This window comes from Phalacrocorax aristotelis, chromosome 2, assembly GCF_949628215.1.
Source record: "Phalacrocorax aristotelis chromosome 2, bGulAri2.1, whole genome shotgun sequence".
NCBI classification, from domain to species: domain Eukaryota; kingdom Metazoa; phylum Chordata; class Aves; order Suliformes; family Phalacrocoracidae; genus Phalacrocorax; species Phalacrocorax aristotelis.
The window spans coordinates 131,210,580-131,231,955 of NC_134277.1; the positions used below are offsets into that span (position 1 = coordinate 131,210,580).

The 21,376-nt window shown below is 38.0% G+C and overlaps 1 protein-coding gene across 4 annotated transcripts in view; it reads left to right on the plus strand.

The window, feature by feature from the left end:
* SULF1 (sulfatase 1) overlaps positions 1 to 21,376 on the plus strand; it is a 125,063-nt gene that overhangs the window by 11,352 nt on the left and 92,335 nt on the right. For 2 of the 4 annotated variants that reach the window (XM_075085204.1, XM_075085201.1), the window contains exons 1-2: positions 10,677 to 10,755; positions 13,011 to 13,107. The gene's annotated coding sequence lies outside the window, so the exon portion shown is untranslated. Of the gene's footprint in view, positions 1 to 10,676; positions 10,756 to 13,010; positions 13,108 to 20,576; positions 20,662 to 21,376 lie in introns of those variants that run through there. The other 2 variants (XM_075085199.1, XM_075085200.1) reach the window with 2 other exon arrangements.

The following is a 21,376-nucleotide window of genomic DNA, read 5'->3' on the forward strand; positions in this document are numbered from 1 at the left end:
ATTGCTACATTTGCAATTTATGAATACTGTGTTCATTCCTTCTGCAAAAACCTAGAAATGTTTCCATGTTATCCATCTCCACTGGGGCATTTTTTGTGCTACTCTAACATTCACAGTGTGAGACTGAATGCTCTTGGCTAGTGAGGGGGCTATTCCCATCCCTTGGGGTGCTCACTCCAAAATACTTTGGCAGTCTCCCTGTAAAAGAGCTTCAGAGGGAGTGGGATCTATGCCCTCAGGACACTGCTGCTTTTAATGGAGAGGCTGTCCTGTTCTTCAGTTGTCACACTCCTGAGAGGAGAAGAGCTAGGGCTGAACCTCTCTCTTGCCCTCAGTCCCAGTAGTAACCACTGCAGAATCTTGCAGTTTGGGATGTGTCCATGCCACAGCAAATTGTGCTCCATGGAGCTTTGTTATGAGAGCCACCACAATATGCAGAGACAGTGTGAGAGCTGACTGTGTAGTGCAGGGAAAGAACCAGCCATTTTTCAACCTCAAATTTCATTTTGGTTTAGTTCTCCATTTAATTGAGCCATTTCTTGCCCCACAAAACACAATTGTATGATTACCACTATCTTTTTCCATAAATAATCTGAATGGAGATGTTCAAGTAAATTCTTTATCCCGCTGTCAAGAATAAGGAAAGTCACCCTTTCCTGTGACGAGAAGACACTCTCAACCAGGATTCTCACAAACATATTAAACATTTAATATACTCACAGAATGATCACTGGAAAATTCAGCTTGGAAGGGACCTTGGAAGGTCACAGGTCCTGCTCAAACTAGGCTCAGCTATGAGAACAGATCAGGTTGCTCAGAACTTTTTCCAGTTGGATCTTGAAAACTCCGGAAGATGGAGAGTGCACAATGTCTTGGACAACCTGTTCTGCTACTTGACTTTGTCCCTGAGAAGAGGCTTCCTTTTATTTATATCCAGTTTGACTCTCTTTTGTTTCAGTTTATGCCCATTATCTCTTGCACTCCTGCCATGCGCTGCTGTCTCCTGACAGAGCCTGGCTCTATCTCCTTTATAACTTCATTACAGGTACTGGACAGCTGCTGTGAGGTCTCTCCAAAGCCTGCTCATCTCCAGGCGGAACAACCCCAGGGCAACCCCAGGGCTGCAGGGCATCCCTTGACTATCTTGATGGCCCTCCACTGAACTTCTTCCAGTTTATCATTGCTGTTCTTGTACTGTGGGCCCCAAAAGTGGGCACAGTACTGTAGATGCCATCTAATGAGCTCTGAGTAAAGGAAAATTATTACTTCTCTCAACACACTTGATATGTTTCTGTTAATATAGCCCAGGATATTCTTGGCCTTCTGTGCTCCCTGGGGACACTGCCATCTCAGGTTCAGCTTGCTGTCCAACATGACCCCTAGGTCCTTCTCAGCAGAGCTGATCCCCAGCCAGTCCATCTCCTGCTTATATCATTGCAAGGGGCTCTTTCTTCCCAGTAGCAGGACTTAGCATCTGTCCTTGCTGAATTCCATAAGTTCCTAATGGCTCATTGTTCCAGCCCACCTAGGTCCCTCTGAATGACAGCCCTGTCTCGAGGAGATCCACTGCTCCTCCCAATTTGGTGTCATCCTCAGACTTGATAATGGTTATTATTTTGCTCAGAACTTTTGCTTCCAAGTTGTTGTTTTCATTATTTTACTTTAAATTAAGTTTTATTCTTGACTTTTGTCCTGACTTCTCAGTATCTCTGAGTAAACTGGCTGTTTATAAAAAGCAGTATATTAAAGCAACCCTCCATTCCAGCTTGCAATTTGTTCCTAATATATTTAGTTGTTCTTAACTCACCTTTAAATAACTCTTCCAGTCACAGGGAGCTGCAGGACAAATATTTCTCAAAAACGTACTCACATGGGATAGTCTTCTTTCTGGTTTTGGTCAGGTCTGTCACAATAGACATCTTTAAGAAGATCTCCTTCAAAGAATCTCTTTCAAATTCAGTGGTTTTCTGTGCAGCCCAACTAAACAGTGTGTTGAAGATTACTATTTAAAACATGTAAGCTAAAACCATGCAAGATTTTTATTTTGAACTTAGTCTTTAATTTCATTTAAGGATTTTTATTGCCTTTTTCAAAAGTTTGAGAGGACTTTACGTGAACTTTGGGTGTCCTGAAATGGATCCATTTCAAACAACTACAGCCGACAGTCTGGAGCCCTGAAACAGCCTTTAAAATCTGGCATCTCTTATCATCAGTGATATTGTTTCCTCTGAGTTTCTTGCTGCTCTTTAGCAGCACTGGCAATGCTGCCTTCCCTCATCTTCATATTGCTTGAAGTTCCTCCTATAACTTGATTGTCAGTTCTCAGTAGCGGTGGTTCTTATATGTCTTTGCAACTTTAGAATTGTTAATTAAAACAATCTAATTTTAGTTCAACATGCATATTTTATTGATGCATATATTGTCCTTATAAAGTTAGTTTAAACTTCTCTTTGTTGCCAGATAAGGAGTTAACAGACAGCTGAAATTTCTGAACTTAAAATGTACAAAGTCCAAAGCCATCCTAGTTTAGTGATTATCCTGGGTAATTTCATTTCTCCATCAGCATGTCTGATTTCTACCTGGGTTTGCTCATACCTCCCCTCTTAAAAAGCACGCTGCTGTCTGAGCTTAAGAACTTTGTGAATGGAATTGAACGTTCAATTCATTCAATTGCCAAGCATTTCATTAGGAACATGTCACTACTACCAACCTTTGGCAGTATTCTAGGAAGCTTAAATTTGGAGCAAAATACTTGAATCACTTTTTTAGTGAGAAGGTTGTTTGGCAGGTAAGAGAGAAGATCAACTGTTGACCTGTACATTATCCATGTGATGTGACTACCTGCACCGTTCACCCAATTCTTGAAAATTTAGAGTGGAATACATATTTCCTGGACCTCAATCTGCATCTGAACTATCTTTGTCACGGTATCACAGTGTGAGGGAATAAGGAGAAAGGAACTTCCATGGATTTTTATAGGGTGGGGTAAAGGGGAAAACTTGTTTCTGCTACTTGTTTATAAGGCTTAGCATTGAAAATACTCAAAATAACCTAAACTTCAGTAATATTTCCTTAAAAGCTGGTTACTCTACAGCTATTTTTGACCTTTTCACTCAATTGAGTTGCCAGCTAGCATAGTCCGATTCAGTTTTTATTCATCCATCTTCACTTATCCATCCTCTTGTAGCTTCTCGTAGGTAACCAATATGTGATAGCAGTCATCACCACAAACCTGTAAACATCTTTGAAACTGAAGGCTTGTCTACAATGACATTTATTGACCTTTTAAATCAGTGCAAACTCACTTATATAGATGCATTGAAACTGGCTCAGCATTCCTAAAATAACTGTAATGTTGGACACACACCATCTTTGCAGCTGTGTAGTAAAGGTACTCCTGTAGAAGAGTCATGTGTGTGACCACCCTCATCTGGAGGATATCTCTAATTTCTTTGTCAGTGTGCTTTCAACCACAAAAGCTTTGGCCATATAATGGTTGAGCATCTTCTAGAACCTCCTCAAGACAATGAGTTATCTATTCCTCGTTAGGATAATTTAGACTCCCAAGCTCTGAGAAGGCAGAAGTTTCTCTCTTGCAGGCTAGCTAGGTCTACTCTTTGCTCAGCAGGATGATGGGTCTGAAATGCCATCTTAGACTCTTCATTTGCAGCTTGGAGCCTCGACATGGATCTTTATTCTGCACTGATCCATGATCTCTGATGCCTCGGAGCAATTTCAGAATCACTCCTTCCACCTGTTGCTCCATTAATCTCCTGGAGATTAGAGGGCTTGTTGCAAATAAAGCTGAACGTGATCCATAGCATCTCCTCGACTACTCCAGTCCATAGCTCTGCATCTTGATGTAAATTGAAGTAGCCATTTTTAAATGGTAGTTAATATGCTGGGCTATAAACAAGAAGCACTGGGAAGCTCTCCCATTGGAACACACCTCTGATTCTGCTGTCTCTGTTAGACCGTCAGTTACCTTGGCCAGAAATGGGGTATAGAAAAATGGAACAGCTGGAAGAACTAACTTCTTGATTTAACAGAGTACGAATTTCCCAAAGCATGCGTCAGGACCTTGAGTTTTACTAGTGTCTTGATATTGTGCTATCCAGTGTACTGTCATTTTAAGGGAAGACTGCTGATACAAATTTTCCGGCTTTTACATTTCAAGACATGTTAACAATGTGCAATACAAAAGCTGAATGAAAGAAAGTAGGCCCAAGTTTCTAAGATCTAAAATAGCTTTTATAACAAAAAGCTTTCACTCCTTCATGTTGCTGGAGAAACTCAAAAGATATATGTTTTAAAAAAATCTCCTTGGAAGAGGAGACTTAATGCAGCTGAAGCTTGACCCTAATCTAATTTGGATTTTGTGAGTAGGACATGGAAGAAAATTGTGTTAGTAAGAACTAGTTCCACCATCATGTTTTAATAAAGGAAGTGAATGTTTCTTCTGTGTATGTGCGTGGGAGGCACAACAACAAAAGTAAATCCCTGTATCCCTTGCATTAGAATATTTAACTTAGTTTTCACTTTTTGGACATGTTTTTCTTCAGGAATTGCCCGTTATTTAAGTTCATGGTAAGGACAACCATTAGTGTAATAAATTACACACATACAAGAAAAGCAGTGCAAGCTATAGATGCTGACGAATCCACAAGTGCTTTTGCCCCCATCTTTAATCTACCTAAGCAAATATGGTAATATATTTCAGCAAAAGGGGATTCTTTTCCTGAGAAACAAAATTTGCTAGCATTCTGTATTATATAGTATATTGAGGACGCAAAATGTCTCTGGTTAGACAGACAAGTCATCTTTTTGACTGATAAAAATGTATTCCAACAGATTACTAAATCAGTGTTGCTTAAGGATAGTGGTGTAATAGATACAAATTCATCCCATAATTCCTTTAACCTCAGTAAATATATTGCAAATGTTTAGTGTCTATTGTGGTAACATAAAGCAGAAGTCTTAATTAGTCTAAACAAAACAAATACATAGGAGAGTTTTTAAGTGTGTTTCCAATTTCAGAAAAATTTCTCATAGATTTGCCTTATTATTTTTTTTCCCATCTTGAATCAGACATGAGCAAATGCATTTGTATGTGTATGTTTTCCCCAAAGCACTGAGAAGAATGTTGTGTGAGAATTATCTTTTCCATTCACAGTCATGCTGCTATTTGGTCACATTTCAATCCACTGGAAGAAAAAAGAAGGTAGGGGGAATTGAAAGCACAACAGAACTGCTTAAATGAGTTCAAACTTCAATGGTGCTGCAACCCATAACAGAAGGCAGAGCTCGGTTGTGTTTATGGAATGGTTCCACATTTCTAAAAAAAAAAAAAAAAGTTAAAAAAGCAATGTCATTAACAAGATAACACAAAAGATTTATTGCTTATCATTATTTTACTTTCTTTTTCACGTAAGCGTATGCGTTCTTAAAATCAAAGAGGAAAAATTTCCAGCAAATATTCTTCCTTGCCTTCAGATGTTTCACTTTTCTAAATTGCTCCTTAAATATATAAATTAGGGTCGTCTTGCTTTTTGATTCATTGATTGTAGTGACATTGTTCTTTATGTTCAGAAGGCAATAAGGAGTACTCAGGTTTCAAGTCACAGTGACTTTGTTATTTTAAGTGCTGAAATATAGGGAAAGCCTGCTTTATTAAACCCCTGAGTTATTTTTCTCTCTGAAGCAACCTTTTCTGTAGTTTGTGTTTTTCACTAAACAAAAGGCTGTATTTGGCTGCTGAAAAAGCAAGTCTGCCAGAACAGTAAGGCAGAGGGAGATGCTGATATTTAATCAACTAAGGAAGCATACACGTAATTGGGGGCTCATTAACCCTCATCAAGTCACATCTAAGAAGTTTTCTGCTCCACCCTTCCCTTCATGTATTTTGAGTATCAGTTAACATTTTAAGTCTCTTTTGGGGCTGCTAGTGTCTCCCAAACACCTAAACAGAGATAGGTATCCTTTTAAATGCAAATTATTTGTTTTCTTCTCCCACAATTACATAGCAGAAACACAGAATTACCTTACACCCTGAGGAGATATAACAGTCTGTATAAAAGTTGTTTGTGAGGAATAAGTGCCTGTCAGGTTCAGTCTATTTTAAGAAGATTCTGCCAGCTTTTTGCTGTTTCTAAGATTGGTCATATTTGCTTCCACTTTCCTCAGCGATTAATTCCACTGGAATAATGATAATGGGAATAACCCCTAGGCCTATACATCTATTCAGTATTGGTACACTTACCAAATCAAACCTTTTGATTAAGTCAAAGCAGGAATAATTACAAGTTAAATGTAAAGTGACTTGCTATGTCAGAGCTGAATTTAATCTTTTATCCTTTTTTAGCATATTATATTTTTATTGCCTACTATTTTGGCTTTATTTTATTTTTGCTTCACTTCACTTAATGGTCAAATTTTTAGTTTGGCTTTCTACTTGTAATTTAAAAAGCAGAATTGGCCCATTGTTCTTTTGAAGTGTAAGAGTTGTGTCCAGTTTTGTCACCAGCTAGCTAACTAAGTGCTTGCAAGCAGACTTGAAACCTATAGCCAGTGCATTTTTACAATGTAGCAAAATAGACTCATACATCAGGCTAACACATTTTTCCAAATGGAGGATCAAATACTATGGCAACTTTTTAGCCATATCCACCAAAATCATGATGAAAAATTAAATGAGCAGAGTCTATTCTCTCAGGAAAAAAAGATGTATATAGATTAGTTTAATTTATGGGTTTTGCTCGTGGCTGTTAAAAGCAGTATTTCACGCGTCAAAAAGGTGCCACCAGGAAGTTTTATTCTGCACTGTTTCACCCAGAAATGGGGGTCAGGGGTCATTTTTTGACTGGTCCTGCATTGCCCCTTGCTTGTCCAGCATCTTGATAATGGAAGTTCTTTTAGCAAGGAATTTTTAGCAGTAAGTGATAGAAGCCCTTCAGAAATCAGTCTACTGAGATAATTTCACTGAGTTTTGAATATCTAGAGGCATATGAGATCAGTTTTAGCTGTCACTGTGTTGCAAATAGAAATTGATGTTGTATTGGTCTGCATAGGCTGATCCATTGTTTTTTTCAAACAATAGATGTTTCCATTGTTTTGGCAATATTGCTGCATGAGTGATGAAGTCAGTAATGTTCATAAGTTGTTGGCATTTTGTGCCTTTTTACTACTCTGTCTTCTGAATCTATTATGAGCCAGGCTAGACAGCATGATAGTGCCAGGCAGTGGGAGAGCTCTGTGTATGCTAGAGCTCTCTTATGTGTCAATAATGAAACTGCAGTTCTAAAAAATGTTAGGATATATCTTTATCCAGAAATACTTACAGTGCCTACTGAAGGCAATGAGAAATACAAGGCCAGAGGAGAATCAACACTTACATAAACTGTGGTTGCTCAGACTGCTCTGCAGTTGTTCCTATAGATGGTCCAGCAAAAAAAGTATTGGGTAACTGGAGTTGGATTGTCTTGTCCATTTATTGGCATTTGTGAAGTCAGCCACCAAAATGTTTTCTAGGTCATTCTGTTTTCAGTGAGTTACAGCTGCAGTCATCTTGCACTTGTAACTTGTGTATAGAATATTTAAAGCCTGGAAATGCAAAAGCATTTTATACACACAGAAATCACTGAGTTCTCCGCTGGAATGAAGTTGTTTCTGCGTGAAATGGGAAGCTGCTGCATAAGGACATCTTTATACAGCATTGGTCTGAGGAAGTAATGAACATGTCTCTGGCTGAATCTGTAGAAAGATGTAGGCCTAGTGTTTTCCTGTTTTCTGAAAGACCTCCCTTCTGGCATGAAACTGAGTACGTAAATTCAGGACTGACTCAGAGATGGAATGAATCGCACACGACACTCCCTGCAGTCCCTCCGGTCTTCCTGGGAGGCTTTGTGACTGTGTTTCTTTTGTGAGCTTAAATAAGATCATTGCAGCCCAGGGACATGGTAACAGTCATGAATTGCCACTTCTGGAATGATTCAGAAAACTCTTTGTCACCAATGTGTACGAGGTATGGAAATAGTCCTCCACATAGTAAACCCTTCTGTGTTTTACTGGGTATCTGTGTTAGGAAGGATTTCTTTCACTGTCATACATACACCTATTCTCCCCAAAATTCCAAAACAATATGCCATGCATGCAGCAGTATCTAAACACCTGCTGTTCAAAGGCGGAAAAGTAACTAGTAATCTTGCATTACAGCATGCTGTAAGCCTTTTCCATCATGGGATGCCATTAAATCTCTGTCTGTACCACAGGTTAGAAATGTGTTGCAGCAAGGTTCCTCACTAAGGCTGTATGCAGAATTTAGATAGTAGATGGTGCACAGAAACCTGAAGAAAAAAAAATGAAAGGAGAAAAATGAAAATGGTCCTGCAATTTCTTTAAACACAGCAGCATGTAAAGAAAATAATGGGTCCTTTTTGCATAGAATATAATTATGGCATAATATCCTCTCTAATGTTAAGTCATAATGAACTTGTTTGTGCACCTACTGGAAAGTATTAAATTTTCATATGCTCATGAATGTGGAAAACAGGGATCTGGAAACTTTGACAATGGTAGCTACCATCTCCACGTGTCTTTTGCTGATCTGTAATGGTCTATTTCAATGCCCACTAAAATAAATAGAAAGATTCCCATTTATTCCAGTTCTATTGGATTCATTCTTCTGTATATAATCCAACGGCTTATTTCTTCGTCACTCTGCTTCATTATCTGATATTTTTACCCTTTCATATGTGTAGATAAAGAGGTCCTAAAGCCAAAGTTTCACTTCAGTTGGTGCTATTAGGTGATTCTTGATTTCACCTTACTACATGTACTTGAAACTAATGTCTTAAGTGCAGTGGTGAGGAAGAAGGAAGAGGTAAAAAAAATCATGGATCTCTTGCAATGAAAGAAGGAGATATTTTAAACTGGGGAAAAAAAGAGCTTTTGTTGTTCATATGCAGTCATCTTACTGATTGTGAGCAGGGATGATTTGAGGATAGTTTTTTAAGCATCTTCCCTCTGCTTAATTTGCTGTTGTAACCGTTGTTTTCTTCATTAACTTACTTTCATCTTGATGGTTTATTTTCTTTATTTTCTTTGCTATTACATTCTTGGCCATTAGAAAACACTTTCCTTCCAAAAGTTATTTTCCCAATTTGTTTCCCATAACAACAACAATAGGAAAAAAACCCACTCTATTTTTTATAGCAAGTTAAGGACCAAAATCCATCCTTTGTTATTTACGTGCAGTCAGCCTTTCAGTGGGATTTGCACTCACGTAACTGAGGCTAAAAAGCTGACCTGTGCCTCACAGCCAACTCCTCCATGTAACTACAACAAGTAACTGTAACAAAACATAGTAAGACTTCATTTATGTTTCAAAATTGAGGGAATAATTTGATTAATCATCTAGTGTCTGTATACCTATCCCTTCTTCACATCCTCTCATACTGTGGCTAATCTTTCATTACACCATCTGCTTGAGACTTGGTCTAGTTCATACAGTAAATGCAAAAAGCATGTCAGTTGTGACTTCTTGGCCTTCCATTATATCACAGGCTTTGCTGTGGGAAAAAATTGCTGTAACCCTACTGTGCATTCAACCAGCTCCTGTAGGAAAGGACCTGGTGCACTCACCTATCCTTCGTACTGGTCACTTAGGAGTTATTGCACTCAGAAGGTTGGCAGAGCATTGCTGGCTTCTGTGATGTGGAAGGCTTATGTGACCATTGGGACAGAAAAGTTGTGTTGAGTGTGATTGACTGGGAGTGCTTTTTTTAATTCCTAGCCTCTTGGCCCAAGCAATATACATGCCCAAGAGTGCTAAGGGTATCCAGAGAGAAAGGCAAGTCTTCATTAGTTGCCCATAACTTTATTTGACGTTAATGGTGAGCAAAAAGGTTCAATGGTAGCTAGTGAGAATCACAAAGAAACCCTTCAGCCTGATTATCCTAGCTATTACCGCATTGCTAAAAAATTGGAATCTGATCAATGAAAAAAACAATTATTAAAAGCTGGAGAGACTAATCTCTGAAAGAAAGAGAGCCAAAACCACTTATTATGTAATACAGTAATAACATTATTTTTCACCTCTCCAATTATTTCATGGCTATGTATTTTTGTTGTACTTTAAGAGTGTTCAATCTAGATTCTGGGCTTAAATTTTCAAAGTGAAATCCCAGAAGACCTATTGGTTTTTACAGCCACTACCATCTAGAAAACCTAACAACACATTGGTTTGTTTTTTGATTTATTAGGAAGCAGGCTTAACTGAACTCACTGGCTGGAATCTAAATAAGTCATGCTGGATTTCTACTTTGCACCTGCAGACGCAGCTTTAGAGAGCTACTGCCCTCTGTAGATACTGTACACTGTTGGTATAGCCTTCTCAAGAAAAGACTTAAAGAAGAAAGAGAATTGTTGATAAATGAAGAAATTTGCAGTAGCAATGTACTATGCTGGAACCCTTCCCTGCTGAAATTAAAGGCAATGGTCCCAGTGAGGCTTATAGGACAGCTCAAAAAAACATTATTCCATGCAATGTCTTTCTTATTGTGCTGGGCTGTATTCCTAGAAATAATGTATAGGTAAATGCATGTGATTTGTTGGGGTTTTTTTCTTTAAGAATATTATTAAATTTATTGCTTAGAAATTGTTATAACTTCCTATTGGTTTTTTATTACAGAAAAAAAAGACTGAACTGAGGAAGAGTGGAAAAATAATGACAATATTTCTTTCTTGCATCAGAAGAAGGTAAGATTTAGAAGACCGTAGTATTGCAAGTACTTATTTATAGCATAATAACAGCTATGAGGTAATTTGCTAAGTTCCCAAATAATGGCAGCTTTTTATTTAAATTTATTCAGACCTTCACAGCCTTTGCCACCTAGAAGATGGTGATTTAAAATTCACAGTGTTTTCTGATTAACTGAAACAATGAGTCCACTTCCAAGCACTGTATATGCCACTGTATTGACCTGCTCTGCGTTAGAGAAACAAAGGTTATATTTCATTTTGTAGCAGCATATTAGGGGTGTATGTATTTCAGGTTCCTTGATTTACATTATCCACATTTTGGGTTTGTTGAAGGGAAGGTTCATTCTTTCTTTTTTTTTCCCTCCCACTCCATTCCCTGGAAGTTATAAATGCCCCAATTTTTCCTGGGATTTCTTTTTTTTTTTGGTCCCAGGTACCCAGCTGTGCATGAAATAATGCTCCCCATATGTGTTCATTGTTCCCATTGCTGGTGTCTGTGCAAGTCACCAGAGTTTTCCTAATAAGGTTGGGTTTGACCTTTCAGAAGTTCTCAAATGAAGAATCTAACTGCGTTCATTATCCTCAAAACACATAGACTTCCTTGCCACTGCCCTTATAAAACAGCTGTAAGAAACAGTAAAGTGTGCTTGTTCCAAAACCAAAGTCAAACCCCAGAGCTGTTCAAGAGTGCGTAAGCAGTAGGCAGCCAGGCTTTGGCTGGCCCTTCCAGAAGGGTGGTGCACCAGATGGGGAAATATCCCAAAGAAGAGGAGCAGACAGACTGACAGGGAAAGAGACTTCACAACAGAGGAAACTAAAGCCTAGAGAGAGGCCTTTTCGACTGACAGGCTGACTTACGCAGGAAAACCCTGTCTGGTGGTTTTAGTGCCCCCATTGTCTGAGGCATCTGTTTCATGATGTGCTGACTGCTGAGGTGGTGGCTCCCAGTTCTGCTCCTTTCTTGTGACAGCACAGGCAGTGGTGCGACAACACAGGGAACCAGATGACAGAGCTGACCTGTCTGAAAATTAACCTGCTTACTGGCTTGCTGCTATGCTTTTGGCTGGCAGGATCAATACTTGGTCACATTAGTTCTTTCACCTGGCTCCCCTCAACCCCAGGAGTGTATGTGCTGGCACACACTGGAGTGACATGCCGCCAGGGCAGGAAGGGAAGGGGGCGTCTCTTCTGTCAGAAGCTTGTGACTAGTCAAGGCCAAGGGAATGTGAAACTACAGCTCATGTCTACAAAATATTTCCTGTGTTCATGAAAATAACAAAACAGAGGTCTTTTTCTGTCAGCGAAACTTTTTCCTGACTGGAGTCAGCTATGAGGTCTTGCATCTTAATAGTGACTCAGGTCAGAAAAGGAGAAAGTAGACATGAACTGATTGGTTCTTGTCAAAGGAAGAAGATGAGTGAGGAATCTACATTAATATAGTAGATACTAGTAGTTACATTTCAGTTGCCTAAAGACAAAATGGACTTGTTTGTGCTAATTTATATCTGATTTTAATATCACCTCATTTGAGAAAAGAACAAATAAATGAACGAACAATTATGAAAGCCAAGACAAGTATCTCCAAAACTGAAAATTCTATCAAAATATAACAAATGTTCCTAGAAAACATCCTGAGAAGTTACAGAACTTAGTGATGGACAACTAGCTATTTGAACCACCCATTAGAATCGGAGGCTGGAGATGTAAAGACTTACTCAAACAGTAAGACTACACTTAACTTGAAGATAATTATTTCTGATATATTGATAGAGCTTTCCCACAGAGAATACAAAAGGAAAGAACTTTAATTTGATTTTGACAGCTAAATAAAATACAGCTTATAATTTCTGTACAGTTATTTTACAATTGTAGAAATTATACTTTTTTTCTCCTCATGTAGAACAACATCTGCCACAAGTTTTCTCAGCTGTATTAAGGCACTGAAAAGGCAGGTACACATTGACAGGTACTTTAATAATGAAAAAAGCACAAGGAAGTCATAATCTTTAAAAATTATTGTGTGCTCTCTAACGTTTCAATTATTTGAACTATGGTATCTTGCTGACTTGTAAGCAAAGTAATTAAACAGGGATTAACTTGAATCTGCAGGGTGGTTCAGCAAAGTAAAAAGGAATTAATAAGTTTAGTTTTGAAAACAAATTCTAAATACAGTATGAGCAGGGCTTGTGTTGCAACTAAAATACGTGATTCCTAGCAGCTCTAAGTATTAATGTGTTTTCCCCTTTTTGCAGGTTTTGCCTATAATAAATTCACGAGCAGGACATACAGACTACTGTCCAATGCTATGAAAATTAACCAAGGCACATTAACTGCAGAATATCTTCAAAGGTACAAAAATAATATGCTTATTCAGTAATTAATTAAACCAAACAAGCCATCAGCATGTGCTACATAGCCTAAGTATTATGTCAGGTCAATAATTAAGCTGTAGTAAATCTTCTGGAGGTTCTATCCTGCCAAACTTTAAAGGCTCAAGACTAACCCAAGGACCCTTAACGTTTTAGTGAGCCAGTAAATGATTACACAGATAGCTTTTCAATCCGAAATGTGCTACTTTTAACTTTCTATTTTTTAAGACATCTAGAAATTGTATGTTTTGTGGTTGTTGAATAATATCCTGTGAACAAAATGTAAGCCTTTCTTGAGCCTGGGAAAAGGAATATTTTATAAGCTTGAGTTATGTCAAGATAAAAGTGCACTTTTCCTGGAGGGAAAGATATACATTAAACAAAAAGTAGTGGTTTGGAATTTTCCTTTGTTTATGTGAACATGACAATTATGAAAACTTGAAGCTAATCGCACTGTATGCAGCTGGTCATGGTGAAGAAAAGCACTATGCGAGTCTTATGCGACTCTGCCAAAGCAATTCCAAAAGATCTGCACTAGTTACGTGCTTTCAAGGCCTGGCTGACTTTTAGGTGGAATTAGGAGGTCACAGTGAGTTGTGTGGTGATCTTGTGGTGTGGGAATTATGGCATGAGGCTGAGTATCAAATCTTATGTCTCAACTTAACAAATAAAAATATAAAGCCACATGACAGAGCACAGAGCAGGAAGCTTGAAATGCTCAGAGATTAATTTTTTCCCCCACCTATATTATATTTTGTCACCTCATTTACATAAAATATTTCTGGTTAAACAATTTGCAAATGCATGTGATTTAATAACAGGTATATATGTGGCAGAGGTCAATTTCGATTTAAAATTAAGACGTTGCTAGCAATGAAAGACAGCTGGTATGCATCAAGTTTATTTCACGTGCGAGTCTTTGTATGGAATTTTGTTTGGAACTAGTTACTATTTGACATGTTAGCTCATAGTTTATTTTAATTACAGAATATTTAAATTACCAGATCTTCAGATAATTTTTTGTAACAATTAGAATGAATATAAGATTATTCAATCTCCTTTATCTTCCCTCCAGATGTGTGGCTGGATGTTGGCCTCATATAAAGCACATATTGTTTGCTTGCATACAGCATATCAGGATATCCAGGCTGTCCTATACCATTGGTCTAGTCATTATCTCCAGTTCCATCTTAATGTTCTCTCCCAACTTTATCTAAATTTTTCCTAGGTTTATCTATATTTTTCCTAGGTTGCTGTTAAAGAGGTTAACTAGAGTAGGGCCAAGAAAATGCCTGCCTTAGATTTCCACAGAAGTGGAAGTTATGAAATAATATGATTTAGATGAGTGATCTTGCTTTTGTTGAAGAGAATGGATTGGATTATTGTTTGCAGTACCTTCCAGTTCTATTCAATGAAATGGCAAGCGATCATTTTAGTGATGTTCGCAGTCTACCAAAGGTAGGAAACACAAATAATTTTATGAAGGACTTCATATTGGAAGGTTTCCAAGCAATTTTTGCAGATCTAAAGGTTCATATTTAAAAAAAAAAAAATCTTGGACATTGTTTATCTAACCTGAAACTTTAGAGGTTCACTCTTCATTGACTGCATCATCTACTGTTGTAGAGAGATTTCTTAAAAATTTATAAACATACCTTTTCTCTACAGATTTAGGGTCATGGTATCTCGTACAATAAAACTATAACTGTGAAGTATGCATAAATGTAATTCATATTTGTCAGTATTAGGAATGCCTTCAGACTATTTATTATGAAATAAAGTGTTATCACTTGTGCCATGGTTAAAATAGTTGGAAAGTTCCAAGAAAAATGAAAAGGTGGCTTTTTGACCTGAAGCTTAAAAATCATGTCTCTTATGTATATAATCTATTAATGACACTCTCAGTGCAAAGACTTTCCTGGCACATTATCCACTGACATTCCAAAAGCCAACTTCAGTTAATTAAGTGAATACAACTTAACCCTTGGGGTCAGGATTTTTAGAAAAGTAGTTTCGTTATTGCACACACACGTATCCAAGTCCCAGTTCCAAACAGGCTTTTGGATTCCAGTTTATTTTTGGAAAGTGTAAGAGCTTGAAAAACCCATTTCACTTCATGTGAAATGAGCATGATCTTGAAACAAGAACCAGAGGGTCTTGCATTACAGCATTTCACTCCAGGTTACAGAGCTTAGGAGAGTGAATCTGCTTGAGGGATCTGTAGGTCAAGAGTATTGGGCTGACCAGTGGTTTCTCCACTCAAGAAACCTGGTAGATGGTCAGATGGGTCTCACAGAATAACTTGGAAAATCCCCACAGGCAGTAGATTGTTAGGAGAGGCTGGGAAGCTGAGGAACAGAGACATACAGTGAGTACAAGTAACATTTTTTTACAGTTCACTACATCACCCTTCACTTCACTGTATGCACAATGAAGGCACAGCCACTGGTCTGTCAGCAGAAGGTGTTGCTGAGTGTCCTGCTAGAAGGTGTACAGCAAAACTACGATCTTCTTGTAGGATTCCTCTTTCTGTGCTGTGATATTTCATTTTTATTAGTTGTCTACATGGGACGCAGCCAAGCCATGTTGAATCTGTAGCCAGACAGACTTTCTCTAGCCAGGATCTTGTCAAGTGTTTTCATCTCCTTGTCTAGAGGCCTTTTTTTTCTCTCCTGCTAAAAGGTCACAAGGAAATACCTACCAAAAATAGGGAAGTCCCATGGGAAAAATCCTCTAACAGAGAGGTAGATCTCTGTGTTGCATATGCATACACGTTCCAACACGCACCCACACAAAGATTATGTGCTAAGAAGCATGCGCTAAACTATTTGCTTCTGCATCCCTCCCAAGTGATCTCTGCCATCAGTGACCTTAGTTCTATCTCATTAGTATATTACACTTTTGGAAACAAAACTGACTCATTCTCAACTCTTTTTTTCCCCTCAAGCTGTCAAGTTTCTTGGTTTGGAAAAGAGGATTATGTAGAAGGGGATTATTAGCTGAAAGATAATGGGTTTTCCCCCTAAATGCATTAGGGTAAATAGCTTTTAACTACAATAGATACAGCTGACAGAATGAGATATTCCAGGGAGACATGACTTTGCCACTTCATTTCCTCTCCATTTTGTGACTATCTTGCCCACAGCACATTTCTGATTGGACCTGGTAAATGAGTGCCCTTTCCTTTTAGTTTTCTCTTCCATCACCCTCTCACACATAAACCTTTTCTATGTTTTTCTATATACAGCATTGATTAAGATCCAGAGCAAGGTTTTCTACAGCCTGTCAATAGAATAGAAAGTCTGTGATCATGGAGTTTTCCCTTTAGAAGTTGTGAAAGTGAAGAGTCTGGGATCCACTTTTAATATATCTGTAACCTACCATGTCACTTACATGAAGCAACAGGCACTTGTTTGCCTTTGTGGCCGTTCACCCCTATTAAATTAGTTCACACCAGTAGAGCTCCAAGGAGGAAGTATGAGGTTTTTCACCTTCGTTTCCTCCTGCTACTTAGTGGAATGGGTTCTCAGCTGCTGATTAGGTTGCTTCATTGGTTTTCTTACCAGTGTGTTCCTCCGCATTGCATGCCTTAATGAGGAACCAGCAGTCAGCAGTTTGGTGGGCAGTGTGCTGAGACTATGCTCAGGTAAAGAGAGATGGGCAAGAAAAATTAATCCAAAAATCTTCCTTCCCAGCCTGCACCAAACTGAAAGCAGGAAGGCTTGTATAAATGTATTCTTAATATTTCAAGATTAAGCTTTCAAAATGCCAGTCTCTGGAAGTATTTATGAACCTTTTCCCACATTTAGGTGGTATTTTTTCCTGTAAGAGCCAAGTCACTTCCTTTCTATCCAGTATCGGTCATGTTACCGTGCCTTAGTGGAGAATTGGTGCTATGCAAGGGCATCAAAATAAGACATGCATAGTCTGATAAAAATGCTTCTAACATTTCATGTAAAGAATGTTTTTGAAGTGGGTTTTGTAACAGGATTGTATGTGTCATAATTTCCTTTACCCCTTCCAAATATTTCCATTCAGATGGATGTTTAAGGAGAATGGAGATTTTTTTCAGCCACACACTTCTACTGCCAGTAACTTGATCCAGAACTATCTCACTGTTTTTCTTGCAAAAATGCAAAATATCTTTATTAGGAAGTAGACCTATAGTATCATTAATATTGTAATGATATAGTCAGGGAATAGAAAAACAGAATACTAGAAAGAAAACTTTTTTCTGGCTTTATGTATTAAGACCAGAATGACAAAAGAAAACAGCTAAAGCAAAAACATACAAACAAAACTGCCTAATGTGACATCAGTGGTAAGATACAGTAATATTAAAACTGTAAATAAATGCTTTTTGAGTGAAGTATACAGATAAGATTAATATTTCTTCACAGAGGACTTTTTTTGGTCATCTAGAAAAAAAATGACAAATCTGCAACTGTTTAAATATACTTGCAGTGAGAAAAGCACTTGGCCGTGTTTTTATACATGTATATGTGCTATTGACATAGCAATGAAGCAACTTACTTACTCAGGGCCAAGAAATACTAATGGGAAAACTGTCCCGCATTTGTTGTTGCCTTGCAGATTTACAGATCTAAGACAACATTTCTTTGCTCATTGTTGCCTCTAGTTCTAATCCTTACCGCCTCCTCAATCTGTTCCCAAAAAGAAGAAGAAGATGCCCTGTTATCTGTGTCACGTGAAGGCCTGGTAGGTTTTGGTCTTGACAAGCAACCAGATTATGTACTAGTGAAGGGCAGGCTCTCACCTAAAGAAGTGTTGAGAGTGAGGATATTAATTCTGAGGAATATTTTGACCATGCTTTACACTTTATTCCTCATGTGGAAGGAAAATGCATGGTTTTCCAGCCAGTTTTGCTGTTCTTAATATATAGGAGTATGTACAAACGAGAGATGAGGTATACATGAAAGATTCTCTAAGTCGTCGCCCTCTTCTCAGCTCCTTTGGTGTTACACTGCAGTGAGAAAAGTGGTGCACTAGTTAGTTGATTAGCCTGGTAGAGGAATTTAGTCTCACCTCCTTGCTCCAGTCAAGACTTCCCATATGACTGCGCTACAGTCAGCGCTACAGGGAAAACATTTCTTCACCATCTCACAGGAGAGCTGCAGAAACAGATACATTTAAGATTACGGAGTGCTTGGATAATGCAGTAATGGGATGCTCACAAATGCCATCGAGAAATCCCAGGCTTCTCGGCTCAGCAGCTGTGTATCACACAGTGGGCATGTTTATCTCTAGGAACTGATCCTGGAACCTGCAGGCCACACTGGTTCCCACTGCAGGCGTTCTCAGACCCCTCCATGATCAGGTCCAGAGCTTCTATGGGATTTTGAAATCCTGTGAGATGTAAATTAAGATGACTAAGGCAATAAAATATAACCACTGATTAACAAAGCAGGTCTTCATAGCCATTAATTCTATATTTATAAATAGCCAGAGACATGACTGAGTGACGATGTTCAACCATGCAACTAATTGAAAGCAAATAAGATATGGTGACACAGTAATTGTAACTGAAATGAAAACATTCTTCACCAACATTTTTAGATTCTTATACACACATTAACTTTTTCTTTTAGGTAGGAGGCTTTCCCCACAACTTTTCATAGTTTAAATAGTACCAAATTAAACCATCATGTACACGTGTTCCTGAATATTTAAAACTATGTGTAACTATTGAAATCATCCAGAATAGCATAAAACAACTAAAGAATACAGTAGTTCTATGGAAACTTGGACTTCGAATTTAGATTGTGACTTAGACAAATTTGTAAATATCCTGATATAGAATCCCGTATTCCTTGATGCCATGGAAGTGATGAACTGTGTGTGCAGGGCCTCCTGCTTAGGTTACACTTAATATTCTAGTAGGATTATATTCAGTGATGCCCAGAATAAACATAGTGGATAGCCTTTACACCTCAAGATAATCAGCTGGATCATGATGAATTTTTAACCTTATGAAAGAAGAAAAGTATTCTGAGAATATTTTGGGGTGGTAGTGGCGATTTTTATATTTTTCCCATTATTTCCTCTCTAGTCACTACCGCGTACTGTTGTACCACCTTCTGAATGCATGGTCTGATTCTCAGGTGCACCGAAATTTTCTTCTGGGTCTCTGCTGAGAGACTTTTCTCCCAGTCTGAATATTGTACCACACACACAACACTGGCTGGGATACAAAATAGAGGTGATACAGAGGTGAAGGTGAAGCTTGATGCTGAAATACAACAGCAACGAAGATTTAACTATTAACTCAAAGGATATCAACTGGAATAGGTGGGACAGAGATGCTTATAGGTGGAAAAAAAAAAGGTGAGGAGAGAGAGCTGAGTGGATCTGTCCCATTCCAGAAACATTTCAAAGGTAGAGCTCTTCTATTTGGGCTTTCAGACTTCTGAAAAATTTACGGTGATTTTTCTTAATGTGCATCTCTCATAAGACCAGTATCATGAGGTTCCCATGTCTCCTGTGATTCATGCTGGTTACAGTGAATGCATTAAAGTTATACAGCTTCTGCTTTCTAGCAAGCAATTTAACAATATAACATATATTATAAATCACTAGTAATAGAGGTCTATAGGCTACATTAGAGATATTCGTTTAGCAAAAATTTGCTGGCTACAAACTTTAGGTGCCCTGTATAGTGCTACTCACTAGAATATTTCCATCATAACGTCTGAAGAAGCCATTTACCTCTGGAGGACTTGCCCCACTGTATCTGACAGGAATGTAATTAACTATTGAGTTAATACACAAGGTGACATAAAAAGGACCTGTTTACTTTTTTAACATTACTGGCTGGAAAGAGATAACAGGGGGAAAAAAAAAGACCAAACTTTTCTTCTTTTTTTGCTGTTGGATTGGTTCTGAAGTTTGTTTTTCACTAAGCAAATATTGCTGAATAAGAAGGTGTCACTTTGCAAGCTGAATCTTCAGTGCAGGACAACAGTTTATGTGCATTCGTGATCAGTACGTTGAATAGCAACAAAATGCTTCCATAGATCAGAGTTTATAAATACAAACTTGAAATGTCTGTGCCTTCTATCTAAATAACAATAGAAAAGATTTCCGGGTTTTATGTTTCACTGATTTTTTTTCTTTTTGCAGACTTATGGCTTTTCTATAAGTATAAATAAAGAAATACATTTTCAAGTAGCACTGTTACTTCACTATATGAAGAAAATAAGAGGGATCATTTCACCCATCACTGAAGTGCAGCGTGTTCAGAGATGTAGAATTTTATTGGTGCTGGCAAACTGAACAAGGGTTTAGTAAGGAGTAGAATATGTGCTGTTAAAAAGGCAGAGAAAAAGTAAGGATAGAATGCAGCTACTTAATTAAAATACTTTGCATATGTCTTAGAGATGTTTATTTTAAATAATGTGTATTTTCTTTAGCTATGTGAACTCAAATGTCGTTTCTATAAAGGGAAGTGTTTGACCTACTTCACGCTGTAAAAGAAGATTTGTGATTCTCCTAAGTTTGCATGCCCTAGATTAATGTTAGTGTCAAACTGATTCTACGTTAAGCTCATTTAATGTACCTCTGGGCTATAAGATGTTACTTTGCCGGCAGCAAAGGTCACATGTTTTCAGGTATTGACAGTGCAAGTAATGACAAGTTGTTTCTGTGTTTGAGTGGATCAGGGTCTTTTTAGCATTCATTCAATGAATTTGGTGAACTGTAGCCTCTGCCCAAGAGGGCTCTGTGCCTTTGAACCTTCAGCAAAGGGAATTATTAAACCTCCAGCTCTGAAATCTGTAGCTTCATTTAGTTCATGAAGGAATCCCTTTAGCTAAATAGCAAACAATTCTAAAGCTGACTTTACCTAGGTAGCAATTTTTTTCTAGATCATAAAAAGAAACAAAAAGAATAATTTATATATTTATTTTTTTTTTAAACTCCTTTTTTTGTTTGAAAATATTTAGGTACGGTAGGTCAAACTAGCCTTACAAGTGCAGTTATAAAAAACAGTGGTCTCTGTGAAACGTCACAAGGATTGGTCCTAAGGAAGGAAGACTGATCAAATAACTGAAACTCAGGAGCAGAGCTAACGTTCCAGGCCCCTTCCCGGGTTGTTGAGTGACATAAGCAAGCTGTGTGACAATACCAAGATTTACACAATGTTGTGAGTCATCTTGAACAGGTAATCAGAAAATGCATTAAGCTGCTCGGATGGGAGCCTGACATTTCCCAAATATTCACAGACCATACAT